Source organism: Schistocerca gregaria, chromosome 3 (assembly GCF_023897955.1).
Source record: "Schistocerca gregaria isolate iqSchGreg1 chromosome 3, iqSchGreg1.2, whole genome shotgun sequence".
Classification (NCBI taxonomy): domain Eukaryota; kingdom Metazoa; phylum Arthropoda; class Insecta; order Orthoptera; family Acrididae; genus Schistocerca; species Schistocerca gregaria.
In genome coordinates this window covers 534,434,287-534,452,304 of record NC_064922.1, presented here as the reverse complement: position 1 = coordinate 534,452,304, position 18,018 = coordinate 534,434,287, and the positions used below count along the sequence as shown (strand labels likewise).

The 18,018-nt window shown below is 41.4% G+C and overlaps 1 protein-coding gene and 1 non-coding gene across 4 annotated transcripts in view; both read right to left on the bottom strand.

The window, feature by feature from the left end:
* The window catches only part of LOC126356257 (protein melted), a 235,378-nt gene extending 232,187 nt beyond the window's left edge, over positions 1-3,191 (bottom strand). For 2 of the 3 annotated variants that reach the window (XM_050007089.1, XM_050007094.1), the window contains exon 1: positions 2,973-3,191. The gene's annotated coding sequence lies outside the window, so the exon portion shown is untranslated. The remainder of the gene's footprint in view (positions 1-2,972) is intronic. The other variant, XM_050007092.1, reaches the window with a different exon arrangement.
* A 1,570-nt stretch (positions 3,192-4,761) lies between these two features.
* Trnat-ugu (transfer RNA threonine (anticodon UGU)) lies at positions 4,762-4,835 on the bottom strand. The gene has a single exon. It is a non-coding gene; the product is annotated as a tRNA-Thr (tRNA).
* Between the last annotated feature and the right edge of the window lie 13,183 nt (positions 4,836-18,018).

Below are 18,018 nucleotides of genomic sequence, written 5' to 3'. Positions count from 1 at the left end.
GGACCAGTTCTAACAATTTCAAAGCCAAAAGCACCACCGAGCCATAAACCTGGTAACCACAGTCTGGTCGGGATGAGACTGTGGCCCAATAATTACAGAAAGAGCAGTGCGATTCATAGCCTAAGACGTGCTTATAAGAAACCAGTAGCTACCGCAGGTGAGGTTGGGGCAGGGTAGTTAGCGTCTTGCAAGGAGGCAGCAGGAAGCAGGCTTGGAATGCAGGAGGGAGGGGTGCACAGCCCAGGTGTTTGTCACACGGATACCAGAGCTGGTGAGGTTTGGCGCACAATGCAGATGATGTGGAGGTGTGGACTGGGAGTGAATGACAGGATAGAGGAAACAGAAATGAGTAATGTGTGGGGAAGAATGGGTTAGGAGAGATTGAGGACAGGAGGTTTACAGTAGAAAATTATGTGTTGTAAGAATAACTTTCAACTACGTACTTCAGAAAAGCTGATGTTGAGAGGAAAGATCCAAATGGCAGGGGCTATAAAGCAGCCAGTGAACTCAAGCATTTTGTGCTCAGCTGCACGTTCCACCGATGGCTGGTCAACTACTTTCTTGCTCACATTTGGAAGTGGCAATTAATTGCTGGGAGGAGCTGGTTGGTGGTCATGCCCACGTAAAATGCTGTGTAATGATTGCAGCAGAGCTGGTATATGACATGGCTGCTTTCACATGTGGCCCTGCCTCTTATGGACAGGACAAGCCTGTGACAGGATTTGATCAGGATGTGCTAGGTGGGCAAACCAGGCAGTTCTTGCACCTGGGCGTTGCTCAGGGATGTGACGCCTGTGGTGTGGGGTTGAGACTGGGAGTGTCATAAGTGTGGACCAGGATGTTGTGTAGCTTGGGTGGGCAACAGAATACCATTGAGGGAAGGCACACACTTTGGGTACGATGTCCCTGCACATGGTGATAGATAATCAAAGCCCTCATGAAGGATGTGGTTCAGTTATTCAGTCCAGTTTGATAATGGTTGACGAGGGGGTACTCCTTTGCATTTTATTCTAGGGAGCAATAGGAGGAGGAGTGGTGTGTGAGGATATGCACAGGAAATCTAATTTTGAGCCAGCACAATGAAGGTGCTCAGAGCTAGCAAGGTTTTTATTCTCTTTTCTCTGTGCCTGTACATAACTCAACATTTCTGCAATTTTGGTTGTTTGGTACGTTGGTGTGCAAAGATAACAACAGGATGAATCTTTTATTTTTATTTTTTTTTATTTTTACCATGTTATACGATATGCACGGCAGTCTGAAAGTATGAAAGAGGTAGGGAGATTAGAATTCAGTGTCTCAACAGTGACAATGTTAGTAGAGATGAAGAAAAAATTCAAACTAGATAAGAGTGCAGCATAAAACTGGCCACTTCTCTTTGCAAATGAACCATCCTAGCACCTGTCTTAAGCAAACTACGGTACATCTACAACTGTACGTTCAGACAAAGAGTCAAATCTGGCCCTTCTGAAAGCATGCCCACTGTCTTAAACATTGTGCCACCTCACTTAGTGACACCATATGAGACAGAGCAGAAGCTTGAATAGGGCAAATATACAGAAGGAGATTCGGCATCTTCTTTTGAAAGACACCATCACAGTCTTTCTATAAAGTGATTTCATTAAAGCACAGAATACCTACATCATGATTACCAGGTGATTTGGAACATGTTTTTAACACAAATTCAACACCTTAACCACTGCACGAACATTTCAGTCAGTAAAAATTCTTGAGTACTGATCTACAAAATGGAGTGGTGGGGAATTTTCTAAAAAAAAGTTAGAGAGGGTTATTTAAAAATATTTTGCGAAATTTTATCGACAAATGTAACAACCCATAGGCCCGTATATATAGTGATATATACATATAAATAAAATATACAAAATAAAATATAAAAATGACAATAAAAACAATATTTTGAGCTTTGGAACAGAATATTTTTATCTTCATTAATAACTGTCAAATAAAACATGTACATGTGCATGCATTGCACCTATGCACAAGATACAGCTCTCTGCTAGGAAACAGTGTTACAGATAGCTGTGTTTGAAGTTTGGGGGAGGTAATTATGCTATATGTAACAGCCACACTCCATGCACTTCTGAAGTGAAGTGGCTAACCTGAACTCTACTCGCAAGAAGAATATTTATTAGCTAGAGTACTTCCAGTCACTGCCCTTTATCTTCTGCAATTAATCCAACAGCGGTTTTCAATAATCAGTAGAAAACCAATATCTCAATTAAAGATAGTTCCATCTCATTTAAATAAAAGTAATTTCAAGTGTAATTGTCACTGGTGCTTTGCACTTGTCCATCTTTCTACATTTTAACTTTCTTAGCTACATTTTAACATCCTTAAAATTGACATATTACCAAACAGTAGATACATGATCAAAGTTTAATGACTTACTTGATGTTTACATTAATAGTTATGAAAAGACGTGTACTACATGAGAAAGTGGAAAGTGTGTGCTGGCAGATACATTAAGTATTACTTAAACTCTTTATCTGCGCGGCCATGGTGTTCGTAGTTGTTTTGCTGTTATTAAAGGTACTTAATTCAATCTAATAGCATCGACGCTATTTCAATAGCTTTCATAAAGATTATTTGTTCCATATCATGGGTATCGACTCCACTACGAGAAAGTAAATTAACAAACAGCGACGCAATACAGGATTTCAAATCACATTTTACTTCCAAATGTATAATACTTGCATTCAAATGATCGGCTCAAGCGACAGTTACTAGAAAAGGAAAACGTGCAGAGATAATCAACAATGAATCGGAAAAAATACACCCAACTAGTGACTGCGAAGCCGAATTTATCATTTTACGTCAAGTACAGCCTCTCTGTTCCTTCTTTATTGATATTTGCTACTCTACTAACAAACGTCAGTTACCTTCTGCTTCTTACAATCCAGGAAGGTAAATGTCAACACGATTCGACAGGATCCAGGGAAACAAATTATACTTACAAAAACAGGTTCACATAGATCGGTTTTCTTCATGTTACGTTCAACGACTTTTTTTCAGTTAACTGAGACGTATCATATGTACCGCCAATTCTTTGCAACATTATTTTTCGTAAACACAATATGCCACATCTTTCATGTGGCTACTTTCACCCATTGACACTATTTTTAAACAGACAGGTTAGGCAACGTAAACATCCGTAAACAAAAACGCAACCATAACAAACATATGCTCGCCGTTTATTTCGTGAAAGGAAAATATAAATTTTGGCGCCTTTAACAACAGTACTACTACAATTAAAATTGTTGTTGGATCCGATGGAGAGGAAGGCGAAAAACGTCATTTTCACAAGGAGCGAGAAGTTGACATACATAAATTTACCATTTACTTCTGGAAATTGGGAACAAGTGGTCAACGATCTGTCTACGCAGATGTCGGCGCATCCAATTTTCATGGATAGTTTAAATCAGCTGCCAACATGCCAGCTGAGCTCCAGGTACGCAGGAAACAAATATCAGCGGCAATCGGCAAACCTCTCCAGAAGGATAACTGGGTTCATGACAGTAACAAGTAATAGAAGAAATACGTCTGTGGTTTGTGTAGGCCACTGAGACGTCATCTCGTAATTGACAACGCCAAACATCTCTTAAACATCGTGGGTTGGTGTGTGTGTGTGTGTGTGTGTGCGGGGTCAGGCAACAGCAGCCGGCCGCAACAGAAGCAGCAATAGGGAGGTAACCGATTTTGTGTCTTTTACGAGTTCCTAACCAGGAAAGAATTTTGTATTATCATCTGGGTGCTTTAATAGTTTAGTTTCTTGTGTTTCTGCGTGTTTATTTAATATTTAAAAGCCACAGATACCGCGTTTTCGTTTACGTCGGAAAGTAAATTGACTTTATGACATTTTACAAGTTCCTAATCAGGGGCGAATTACTTAGTTCCACCTGATTGCTTCGTAGTTAGGTTTTTGATTCTCTGCGTGTTAATCTATTTTATTAGACACAGTTACTGCGTTTTCATCAGGTTTTACAGTAGAGTAGGGCGGCATGTGCTGATAGTCCATTTACCTGCATAGTTTAGTTTTCCATGGTCTTTAGTATGGACAGGACTGCAATTGTTGTGTGCGGGTGCGAGTCGAGTTGGTGACACTTCGCTCTCAACTTCAGGCTGTGATGGCTTCGGTTACACAGCTTGAGGCTGCAGTGGATGGGCACCACTGTTGTGGGACGGTCATGGGTATCCAACGGACGTCCAGCACGACCGAGTCCTCCAATCGGTCCTCACTGGTGGTCAGCACTGAGGTTGACCCCTCACCTGTGGTCGAGTTGGAGGTCGCCCCGGGGTGTAGCAGGTGGCGAAATTATTCCCAGGCGGCCGCACATAAGGCCTCGCTGGTTTGTCTGACAAACAGGTTCCAGGCGTGGTCTGTGGCTGACACTGTCGCTGAGCCAGATGCTGTCGCCTGTCCTGTTTCAGAGGAAACCTTTCAGCCTGCAAGATCCGGACAATTACAGAAGGTGGGATTATTGATAGTTGGGAGCTCCAATATTAGGTGCGTTATGGGGCTCCTTAGGGATGTGGCTCCCAAGAAGGGAAAGAAAACAAATGTGTACTCCATGTGCTACTGGGTGTAGTCATTCCAGATGTGGAAGGGGTCCTCCTGGATGCCGTGAAGAGCACAGGATGCAGCCAACTGCAGGTGGTTGCTCACATTGGTACCAATGATGTGTGTCACTTTGGATCAGAAGAGATTCTGTCTGGCTTCTCTAGAATAAATGATAATTAATTGAAACCCCCGACTGGGACTCGAACCCAGGATCTCCTGCTTACATGGCAGATGCTCTATCCATCTGAGCCATCGAGGACACAGATGAATAGAAAGACTGCAGAGAATTATCCCTTGCACGGTTCCCATGAGACTCACATTCCCAACTGTCCACAATCTACACATGTAATGTTCCTAATAGATATTTGCCCATACACTCATTGTTCGCGCCAACTAAGGTGGCTCAGATGGATAGAGCATCTGTCATGTAAGCAGGAGATTCCGGGTTCGAGTCCCGGTCAGGGCACACATTTTCATCTGTCCCCAGCTGAGGGTTTCAATTAATTATCATTTATTCTAGAGACGCTGCACGGCCATCAGTGGTATCTGTTCCTTCGACAACAGGTAGTACATTCATATACCCTCGATATGTTGGCGAAAATACTTGTTTAATTCCTCAGGTATGCATAAAACTACATCCGAATAGGTGCTAAACGCATTCTCTGAAAATTATTTCGAGCAGTTAGTTCATGAGCCCACACGAATAGTAAACAGTTGTGAAAACACGCTTAACCTCTTAGCAACAAATAATCCTGAGTTAATAACGAGCATCAAAACGGATACAGGGATTAGTGAACACAGGGTTGTAGCGAGACTGAATATTGTAATCCCGAAATCCTCCAAAAACAAACGAAAAATTTATCAGTTCAAAAAAGCAGATAAAAATTCACTGGACATCTTTCTGAGAGAAAATCTCCACTCCTTCCAAATTAATTATATAAGTGTAGACCACATGTGGCTTAAATTCAAAGAAATAATATCGGTGGCAATTGAGAGATTTATACCAAATAAATTAACAAACAACGGACTTGATCCTCCTTGATACATTTCCACAACGAAACTTTGTCGTGAAACCTGGCAGAAAATCCAAAGAGATTCTAGTCGTATATGAATTATGTTAGCGGCAAGAAACAATCAATGCCTTCTGTGTGCAATAGCAATGGAGATACTATCGAAGATAGTGCTGCCAGAGCAGAGTTACTAAACACAGCCTTCCAAAATGCCTTCAGAAAAGAAAACGAAGTAAATATTCCAGAATTCGAATCAAGAACAGCTGCTAACATGAGTAACGTAGAAGTAAATATCCTCAAAGTAGTGGAGCAACTTAAATCACTTAATAAAAGCAAGTCTTCTGATCCAGACTGCATACCAATTAGGTTCCTTTCAGAGTATGCTGATGCATTAGCTCCGTATTTGACAATCATATACAACCATTCGCTCGACGAAAGATCCGTATCCAAAAGACTGGGAAGTTGCAAAGGACACACCAATATTCTGTTAAAAGAAAAGAAAAACAATTCCTTGAGGTCTATGTTTATGTGTTGCTCCATGACTCTGCTGTCAATATCTTTATTCTTTGCTTTTGTGTAACTTCTGTGTTTTTGTAGTAAATGTGTTTTTTTCGTATCCAGGGTGTAATTATAAAGTTAATAAAATGCTTTCTTGCCTTTAAAATAATATTTATCATCAGGTTATGGGCCCAGTACACGTGTAAAGGCAAACAACATAGTTTAAATTAAAACAATATTTGTAATGAGCCTCTGTCTGTAAAGAAACATTATTGCTAGCGGCGATTATAAGGTCAGCATTGATAAGCTTGAAGGACCTGAGAACTGGGCCAAATGGAAATGGCATATTTCTATGGTGCTGCGTTCATATAGACTAGAAGATATTATTAACAGTACACATGAACGTGTAGAGTTGCCGCAAGATGCGACAAGTGTACAAAAAGAAGCGTATGTGGAATGGCACAAGGACGACGCAAAGGCAGCAAGTCTTATAGCAAGTGCGCTAAGTAAACCCGTTGCAGAACTCGTCTCAACGTGCAAGAATTCTAAAGAAATCTGGGACAAATTACGCGACCGATTTGAACGTAGCAGTATTCAGCGTTTGAATATGTTGATTGAAACATTTATCCGTGTTAAACGTGATGAAACGGAAGATATTAGTGCATATGTGGACAAACTTCAAAAGTTATTTGTGAACCTTAACGATGAATTAGCAAAACATGAAGAAAATACGCTATCTGAAATAATCTTAAATGGTCGAATTTTGTTTACACTGGGAAAAGACTACGACAATTTTAAGGATCTCTGGGATACGATACCGACACTAAAGCAAAGCTTGAATTTATTAATTGAAAAACTCTGTACTATTGAACTGCGTGAACAAGCCATTAATGGAAGTGCAGCTTTCGTCGTTTCTAAAACAAGTTATCAGCAAGTAAAGATGACGAAGTCACAATTAAAGCAGAAGTTTCCGTGAAATATATGCAAACAATTAGGTCACTGGCCAGCAGAGTGTCCACAGAACACTCGTGGCGGCAATAAAAGAAAAGAAAAGAAGCGAGAAAGTGAACATACTGGATTTACTTCATACGCTATGGGTGTGTGTACCAGTAATCACATTGACCCAAATAATTGGTATTGCGACAGTGGTGCTACAAATCATATCGCTCCTAACGAACAGTACTTCGTTTCATATAGTGAATTTGATTCTCCTCAAGTAATTTCATTGGGAAAACAAGATGTCAAAATGTGTGCGTACGGTCAAGCAACAGTTTACATCCAAATTCGACGAAACAATAAATGGTATAATGCTAGAATGGACAATGTTTTGTACATCCCTGATACAAGTGCTAATCTGTTCTCTGTGAGAGCCATTGCCTGCAGAGGCTACAGTACTAATTTTAGTTATAATAATGTCTGTGTTCGAAAACAAGTCAATGGCAATATTGTTATGACAGGTTATGTGAAAAATGGACATTGCAAGTGTACCATGAAAGGTTTGGTCATCAAAATAAACAACATGTGAAGAATATTTTGAAGGCATGAACATTAATGTGGAAGATGCCTTGAGTGAATTTTGTGATGACTGTGCAGTTGGAAAGATGCATAGACTGCCATTCAAAACACGAACAATATGCTCTACCAGTACTGGTGAATTAATCCACGCAGATATCAATGGGCCAATGAGCACGAAATCTTTTGGAGGTAAGCATTATTATGTATGTTTCAAAGACGATTTTAGTAAATTTTCTTCGAATTTTCTTTTTAAGACACGAAAGTGAAGTGTGTACTGTGCTTAAGCAGTTTTTAAATGAAGCACGGACTAATAGACATGTTGTCAAACAATTTAGATGTGATGGTGGCAAAGAATTTAATAATAAGAATGTCAGTGAACTGCTTGCATACAGGGGAATAGAGCTTCTGATTCCTCCTCCTTACACTCCTGAACAAAATGGTGTGGCTGAACGGGAAAATAGGACCATTGTTGAAGCTGCCTAGTCAATGCTAAATCCGAGTAAATTACCTAAAGGGTTGTGGGTAGAGGCATGTAACACAGCAGTCTATCTAATAAATCGTACTGGAAAATCTTCAGTTGAAAATGAAACCACTTATGAACTATAGCTTAATCGACCAGTAGGACGACTTGATCATCTCAGAATTTTTGGCACAGACTGCTATGTTCACATTAACAAACAATTCCGTTCCAAGTTTGATAATAAGGCAGTTTTTGGAAGACTTGTTGGATATGTTAATGACAAGGATGGGTTTAGAGTTTGGATTCCATCTAAAAGAAAGGTGGTGTTGAGTCAAGATGTGAAATTTAAGCCAGAAATTGTTTGTGATTTACATAGTGATCATGTGGAATTTGAAGTCCCTCAGGAAGAATTCATCTAAAGATGACCAATGTAAATCCCCTAGGCTGTACACTTCTGGAGGAAGTCAAACTCAAGAAAAAATTGGTACTCTCGATTCTAGAGAAAGTCAAGAGTCGAGTGAATGTGATGAAAATAAAGAATTAACAGAATTTCTAAAAGCAGAAGCTGCTGAATCTTCTAACGAAGAGAAGCAGAAGAATAAAAGACAATGAAGAAAACCAACCTGGATGGATAGTGGTGAATTTTGTATGAGAACAAAAGTTGATGCACTTGAATACAAGGATCGAAACTGTTTTTCAGAAATATTGCAGTCAAGCGAGAAGGAAGAGTGGATGGAAGCTATCAGTGAAGCACTTCAATCACTAAAGAAAAATAATACCTGAGTGCTGGTTGACCGTCCGAAGAATTCCAAAGCATTGCAAAACCGTTGGGTTCTACGGCGAAAGGTCGCAGTCAGTGGAGGTACTCGCTTTAAAGCCAGATTGGTTGCAAAAGGCTGTATTCAGAAAGCAGGAATTGATTATGACGACGTCTTTAGTCCTGTGGCACGTTATGACACCATACGAACTGTGTTGGCTGTAGCTGCATCTAAGAAAATGCTGCTAGAACAACTCGATGTAAAAACAGCTTTTCTGAATGGAATACTTGAAGATGAAGTATATATGGAACAACCAGAAGGCTTCGAAGATGGTACAGGTCGAGTGTGTTTCTTAAAAAAGATTCTTTATGGGTTGAAGCAAGCACCACGTTTCTGGAACAAACGTTTTGTTGAGTTCATGAAGAAAGCTGGTTTTTTAAACAGTGATGCAGATCCATGCCTATTTTATCGTAGACAAAATGGAAATAGCCTTTATGTGGCAATCTACGTTGATGATGGCCTGATCGACAACAGTAACAAGAAAGAAATTGCTGTTTTTATGTACAATATGAATTCGAAATAACAACTGGCAATCTTGACAAATTTCCTGGCATAAAAATAAAACAATATGAAGATGGAGCAATAATGATAAGTCTAGAGAACTACATAGAAGAAATTCTGCAAAGATTTCGAATGGCAGAATGCAAAACAGTCTCAACTCCTATTGGACGTGAGGACAATAATCCAAACGAAGAAGTTTCGTCATCTGTACACTACCGTGAAGCAATTGGTTGTCTCATGTACCTTTCAACAGTAACTCGTCCAGACACCACTTTTGCAGACAATAAAGCTGCTCGAGCTATGGAGAAACCACCACTGAAGACTGGAATAGAGTAAAGCGCATTTTCCGGTATTTGAAAAGGACCTTCAATTTTGGAATTGTATATAATAAAAAAGAGTTAAATATTTACGCTGATGCAAGGCGCTCAACAACTGGAATTCTTGCAAAGTACTCAGGTAGGTGGTGCAGTGTCATAGACAAGTCAGTTGCAGAAAGTAGTAGCCACTTCCACAACCGAGATGGAGATTAGATTAGATTAGATTAGATTAATACTTGTTCCATAGATCATGAATACGACACTTCGTAATGATGTGGAATGTGTCAGGTTAATAAAAGATGTCTGTACAAGATATTGCATTAAACATAATATTGCATGACACTAATGTTTAAGCTAGTTTTTTTTGTCCCTTCTCCTCCCTTAATTTATATCTAAAAATTCAGCCAGTGAGTAGAAGGAGTTGTCATCTAGAAATTCTTTTAATTTATTTTTAAATGTTGGTTGACTGTCTGTCAGGCTTTTGATGCTGTTTGGTAGGTGAGCAAAGACTTTTGTGGCAGCATAATTTACCCCTTTCTGTGCCAAAGTCAGATTTAACCCTGCATAGTGAAGATCATCATTTCTCCTGGTGTTATAGCTATGCACACTGCTATTACTTTTGAACTGGTTAGGATTATTAACAACAAATTTCATAAGTGAATATATATACTGCGAGGTTACTGTCAGGATCCCTGGATCCTTAAATAGATGTCTGCAGGATGACCGTGGGTGAGCTCCAGCAATTATTCTGATTACACGTTTTTGAGCAATGAATACTTTTCTACTCAACGATGAATTACCCCAGAATATGATACCACACGAAAGCAGTGAATGAAAGTAGGCATAGTAAGCTAATTTACTGAGATTCTTGTCAACAAAATTAGCAATAACCCTAATAGCATACGTAGCTGAACTCAGATGTTTCAGCAGACCATCAATGTGTTGCTTCCAGTTCAACCTCTCATCAATGACCACACCTAAAAATTTTGAAAATTCTACCTTAGCTACAGACTTCTGTTCAAAGTCCATATTTATTACTGGAGTTGTGCCATTTACTGTACAGAACTGTATATACTGTGTTTTATCAAAATTTAAAGAGAGTCCATTTGCTGAGAACCACTTAATAATTTTGTGAAAAACATCATTTACAATTACATCACTTAGTTCTTGATTTTTGGATGTTATTACTATGCTTGTATCATCAGCAAAAAGAACTAACTTTGCATCTTCATTAATGTGGAATGGTAAGTCATTAATGTACATCAAGAACAGTAAAGGACCTAAGACCGAACCCTGGGGGACCCCGTACCTGATAGCCCCCCAGTTTGAGGAATCAGCTGTTGTTTTAACATTACATGAATCACTTATTTCAACATTCTGCATTCTTCCAGTTAAGTATGAATTAAACCATTTGTGCACTGCCCCCCTATTCCAGCTAGTGAAGGAGCGAAATAGTTAGTTTGGTTACGCTGTCTGCTATCAGAACTAGTGGAAATGTCGGGGCAGCCTCCAATTCTTTACATTGACAATATTAGTGCATTGAAGTTAGCAAAAAATCCAGAATATCATCGACATTCTAAACATATAGAGGTCCAGTATATCTATGTTCATGAAAGATATCTGAATGGTGAGATTTTCTTGGAACACATTGATGGACACAACCTGTTGGCAGATATTTTGACGAAACTCCTTGAACGAGTTCGATTTAATTTTCTATGTTCAGAAATTGGCATACAAGAGACAAAGCAATAATTTCATGATTTTTTTTCCTTTGGAGGAAGTGTTAAAAGAAAAGAAAAAAATTCCTTGAGGTCTATGTTTATGTGCTGCTCCACGACTCTACTGCCAATATCTTTATTCTTTGCTTTTGTGTAACTTCTGTGTTTTTTTAGTGAATGTGTTTCTTTTCATATCCAGGGTGTAATTATAAAGTTAATAAAATGTTTTCTTTCCTTTAAAATAACATTTTCCATCATATTCAATAAAGGTAGTGGGAGTAATCCATTATATTACAGGCCCATATCATTAACGTCGATATGCAGCAGGATTCTGGAACATACACTCCTGGAAATGGAAAAAAGAACACATTGACACCGGTGTGTCAGACCCACTATACTTGCTCCGGACACTGCGAGAGGGCTGTACAAGCAATGATCACACGCACGGCACAGCGGACACACCAGGAACCGCGGTGTTGGCCGTCGAATGGCGCTAGCTGCGCAGCATTTGTGCACCGCCACCGTCAGTGTCAGCCAGTTTGCCGTGGCATACGGAGCTCCATCGCAGTCTTTAACACTGGTAGCATGCCGCGACAGCGTGGACGTGAACCGTATGTGCAGTTGACGGACTTTGAGCGAGGGCGTATAGTGGGCATGCGGGAGGCCGGGTGGACGTACTGCCGAATTGCTCAACACGTGGGGCGTGAGGTCTCCACAGTACATCGATGTTGTCGCCAGTGGTCGGCGGAAGGTGCACGTGCCCGTCGACCTGGGACCGGACCGAAGCGACGCACGGATGCACGCCAAGACCGTAGGATCCTACGCAGTGCCGTAGGGGACCGCACCGCCACTTCCCACCAAATTAGGGACACTGTTGCTCCTGGGGTATCGGCGAGGACCATTCGCAACTGTCTCCATGAAGCTGTGCTACGGTCCCGCACACCGTTAGGCCGTCTTCCGCTCACGCCCCAACATCGTGCAGCCCGCCTCCAGTGGTGTCGCGACAGGCGTGAATGGAAGGACGAATGGAGACGTGTCGTCTTCAGCGATGAGAGTCGCTTCTGCCTTGGTGCCAATGATGGTTGTATGCGTGTTTGGCGCCGTGCAGGTGAGCGCCACAATCAGGACTGCATACGACCGAGGCACACAGGGCCAACACCCGGCATCATGGTGTGGGGAGCCATCTCCTACACTGGCCGTACACCTCTGGTGATCGTCGAGGGTACACTGAATAGTGCACGGTACATCCAAACCGTCATCGAACCCATCGTTCTACCATTCCTAGACGGGCAAGGGAACTTGCTGTTCCAATAGGACAATGCACGTCCGCATGTATCCCGTGCCACCCAACGTGCTCTAGAAGGTGTAAGTCAACTACCATGGCCAGCAAGGTCTCCGGATCTGTCCCCCATTGAGCATGTTTGGGCCTGGATGAAGCGTCGTCTCACGCGGTCTGCCCGTCCAGCACGAACGCTGGTCCAACTGAGGCGCCAGGTGGAAATGGCATGGCAAGCCGTTCCACAGGACTACATCCAGCATCTCTACGATCGTCTCCATGGGGGAATAGCAGCCTGCATTGCTGCAAAAGGTGGATATACACTGTACTAGTGGCGACATTGTGCATGCTCTGTTGCCTGTGTCTATGTGCCTGTGGTTCTGTCAGTGTGATCATGTGATGTATCTGACCCCAGGAATGTGTCAATAAAGTTTCCCCTTCTTGGGACAATGAATTCACGGTGTTCTTATTTCAGTTTCCAAGAGTGTATATTGTATTCGAACATTATGAGTCACCTAGAAGAAAACGGTCTATTGACACAGTCACATGGGCTTAGAAAATATCGTTCTTGTGAAACACAACTAGCTCTTCATTCGCATGAAGTGTTGAGTGCTATTGATTCCATATTTCTGAATTTCCAGAAGGCTTTTGACACTGTGCCACACAAGCGGCTTACAGTGAAATTGCATGCTTATGGAATATTGTGTCAGTTTGTGACTAGATTTGTGACGTCCTGTCAGAGAGGTCACAGTTCGTAGTAACTGACGCAAAGCCATCGAGTAAAACAGAAGTGGTTTCTGGCGTTCCCATAGGTAGGCCCTTTGCTGTTCATTATCTATATAAACGATGTGGGAGACAATCTGTGCAGCTGTCTTTGGTTGTCTGCAGATGACGCTGTCGTTTATCGACTAATAAAGTCTTCAGAAGATCAAAACAAATTGTAAAACGATTTAGAAAAGATATCTGAATAGTGCAAAAATTGACAGTTGACACTAAATAATGAAAAGTGTGAGGTCATCCACATGACTGCTAAAAGGAATCCGTCGAACTACGGTTACACGATAAATCAGTCAAATATAAAGGCCGTAAATTCAGCTACATACATAAGAATTACAATTACAAACAACTTAAATTGGAAGGAACACATAGAAAATATTGTGGGGAAGGCTAACCAAAGACTGCGTTTTATTGGCAGGACACTTAGAAAATGTAACAGATCTACTAAGCAGACTGCCTACACTACACTTGTCCGTCCTCCTTTAGAATACTGCTATGCTGTGTGGAATCCTTACCAGATAGGACTGACGGAGTACATCGAAAAAGTTCAAAGAATGGCATTATCGCGAAATATGGGAGAGAGTGTTACTGAAATGATCTAGAATTTGGTTCAAAAATGGCTCTGAGCACTATGGGACTCAACTGCTGAGGTCATATGTCCCCTAGAACTTAGAACTAGTTAAACCTAACTAACCTAAGGACATCACACACATCCATGCCCGAGGCAGGATTCGAACCTGCGACCGTAGCAGTCGCGCGGCTCCGGACTGAGCTCCTAGAACAGCTAGACCACCGGAGCCGTTCCAGAATTTAGGCTGCACATCATTAAAAGAGAGTCGTCTTTCGTTGTGACGGAATCTTCTCATGAAAACCCAATCACCAACTTTCTCCTCCGAATGCGGAAATATTTTGTTGACACCGACCTACATAGGGAGAAACGATCACCGCGATAAAATAAGGGAAATCAGAACTCGAACTGGAAGATACAGGTGTTCGTTCTTTCCTCTCGCTATACGAGATTGGAATAACAGAAAATTGTGAAGGAACTCTGTGCCAGGCACTTAAATGTGATTTGGAGAGTATCCATGTAGATGTAGATGCCTCTTGGAACTCGGCGACCATCGCTCACAGTGGACGAAGAGTTTTGCAAACCACTGAGCAAGCACATATCCACGTCTGTGGTCCTGACGAACTGACCCGCTGCTCTATAAGAGGAAGACCAAATGTCCTTGACACCGAAATGGCACGGGATCCCAAACAATTCATCACGGTTGAAGTATTTCATGCGCTACCTTCGGATCATTTACTAGTTAAATTACGACTCGGAGTGGAGCCACAAGGATCAACTACGAAACTACCGTGAGCACATCTCGGATACTTTAGCTCAAGAGCGAGAAAATGAAGGGAAGAACATAGATACTGCAATGGAACAACTGAGCAACATCTTGAATGAAGTACTCACAAAAAAATACACCACAGCCAAGAAAATCTGATCGTCACGTTTCTTGAACGGTCAATGGAAATTCTAGAAGCTACCCAGGAGCAAAACAGACTCTGCAAAACAATCGGCATTTGGTAGACAAACTGGCGTCACTTAAACGGGGAAGGCAGTCTGAGATGTGTCTTCACTAGAAGCAGATCTAGAATATCTCCTTTGAGCATGCCTAACAGAACAATTTTCACACCTGTTGATAAGGCAGATGCCTTGACAGCTGTCTTTCAGTCCAATTTCTGACCAGTTGTCTAACCTCAAGAAATGCCACAAATACAGATGACTGATGAAAACGCCACTGCATTACTGAAAGAACAAGAAGAGGAGGACGAGACTGATATATTTGTCTTCAAACCAGAAGAAATCCAGTGCTGCATCAGATACTTGCCAAATAACAAGGCTCCAATACAAGACGAAATAACTGGCAAAGGGTTGAAGGAGCTACCTCAGGAAACCTATGTACACCTGACAAACACATTCAACAGTGTAATAGGGCAAAGAGTATACCCACGGTCTTGAAAACACGCTATTGTCGTAATGGTTCCCAAACCTGGTAAATGCCAGAAGGAACCCGAAAACTACAGATCGATGAGCTTGCTGCCACATCTTAGCGAAACATTTAACGACTTCTACTCAGAAGACTCCAAGAATCCTTATGGGTAGTAGCGCATTACCTCCAGAACAGTTTGGTTCCCATGAGGGTAGCTCAACCTCACAGCAAATGCTTGACGAAATTCACTAGCTTTTAACAGTCGGGAATACTGTGGTGCCGTACTTCTTGATGTGTAAAAAGCTTTTGACAATGTGTGACTCCAAGGGCATATGTATTAGGTAGAACCTATGATTTCCGGAAGCTTATGTAACACTCCAGCAACATACCTAACAGACAGAAGTTTTCAGGTCTGGACTGAAGAAGCCATGTCTACAGTTCAACTCATAGAATCAAGACTACGGCATAGGCTAACTCACTACTCCATCTATATCTCAGAACAACTGCAGTTGCTGTGAGTAGGAAAAGCCATCTATGCTGACGGCACTGCCACATTTACACAAAGCAGAGGGCCACAGCCATACATAGACAACTCCAGAATGTCTGCCACGGCTTGGAAACTTAGTCTTTCAAATGGATAAGAGGTTCTGACACATCAAAGAATCAAGGCATAATATTTACCAAAAGAAGAGCACCATAGGCTCTGCAGTTCCCACTTTCTGGTTACCTACTCCTTGGACAACATCCTCCAAGTACTTGGGAGTCGCCATAACGGAGAAATGTGCAAGTGTTCAAAAACTGAAGCCACCATTCGCAGGGACGAATGCGGGCAGTGACTAGTGATTTGAAGGGTATGAGAGGCAAGGAAAGACAACTGTACAATGTAAAAGGCTGAATACTCAACAACTCCTGCTGATTAACAAAGTCAAAATTAGATGAATGTAGTTTCCTTGTACTCTGTAATTAGGCCTGCGTCGTAGGAAAGGAAATTGTAGTACCTATTCAAGAATATGGGCAGAAGTGAAAACGTGGAATGATATCATTTCAAGATAGTCGCATGAAACTTAAAGAGCAGCAAGTACTGGAATATTTCATAATTAACTATATTTTCATTTTTCGTTTTTGTGTAACATTTCCTGGCACATCCTCTGCGTCTGTCTTCTGCGGTTATTTTCAGTCTTTAATATATTGGCGCTAGAGAAGCATCCCCATACTGTAGCCACCATTTGCAGGGCAAACCTATATTTGCACTTATTAAGTTAATAAATCTTTAAAAGTGCTTTTCTATAATCGACCCCACTAAACACATGAGGTATTTTTCAAAATTCCGGTAGCGCCGAAGGACATTCAGAAAACCATTTGTAATAACACCTTTCACCGCGCGGGATTAGCCGAGCGGTCGAGGGCGCTGCAGTCATAGACTGTGCGGCTGGTCCCGGCGGAGGTTCGAGTCCTTCCTCAGGCATGGGTGTGTGTCTTTGCCCTTAGGATAATTTAGGTTAAGTAGTGTGTAAGCTTAGGGACTGATGACCTTAGCAGTTAAGTCCCATAAGATTTCACACACATTTGAACATTTTTGAATAACGCCTTTTGAGCTTTTGCAGTACATATTTATGCCTTTTGGAATGAGTAACACGACAGAGACATGACAGCATTTTATGCATGAGGTTTTGCTTGTGTCGCCATTCCTGTTCTGTTACATAGATGACATCCCCATGTTTTCACCTACAGCAGTTTTTCAGTGTCTACAGTAACATGGTGTTGCTATTCATAACGCTTAGCGTGTTTCCGCCAAGCAAGAGGTGCAGTGTTTTGGATATGTGGTCTTATCAGCCGGTATGTCAACCTTCCTGGACATCTGGCAGCAGTATGAAATATGCCTTTACTAACAACCTACGGAGGATTGCACAGACTTCTGAGAACAAAATTACTATCGGCGACAATTTCCAGGGCTATTACAGTCAGTCATGCGTGGCATAGGGTAATGGTAGGGAACTGTAGAGGCAAAGAGTGCCCTGTAGGCCCCCATATCCCCCCTCCCCCCTCCAATCTCAAGGAGCCGTTTGTTCTTGTGTACCATGTGTAGCAGGGATCCCTAATGACTATCTGATCTAGTTGCAATACCTACTCTCCAAAGATCCTTGAACCGCACTTGCACTATATGATGATCTTATTTTGGTTTAGCCATAAAGGATATGTCATTTAAGTGTCAGAACACTGTCCAGGCAAAGATGCAAAATAAACATGCCCACACCAAAAAAAGATTTGTACAAAAAGAAAGATGAACCTATATCTGTATCCTTCTGTTTCCTTAAGCCGATATCAAATTTTTCACTCTTAAACTATCTCTTCCTGTCTGTGATTCTGGGAGGACATGTGCGTGTATACCAGGCAGCTAAGTGTATTTGTGTAAGATTTTTACAGTATGTCTTCTGGAAAGGGAGGCGGTATTTTTGATTTCTAAATTACTCATCCTGAAAATAATACTTGGATACACAACAGTCTGCAGTCTTCGGATATGATTATTTGTGATTTTATTATAATGCATTTTTTATCACAACAATGGATGA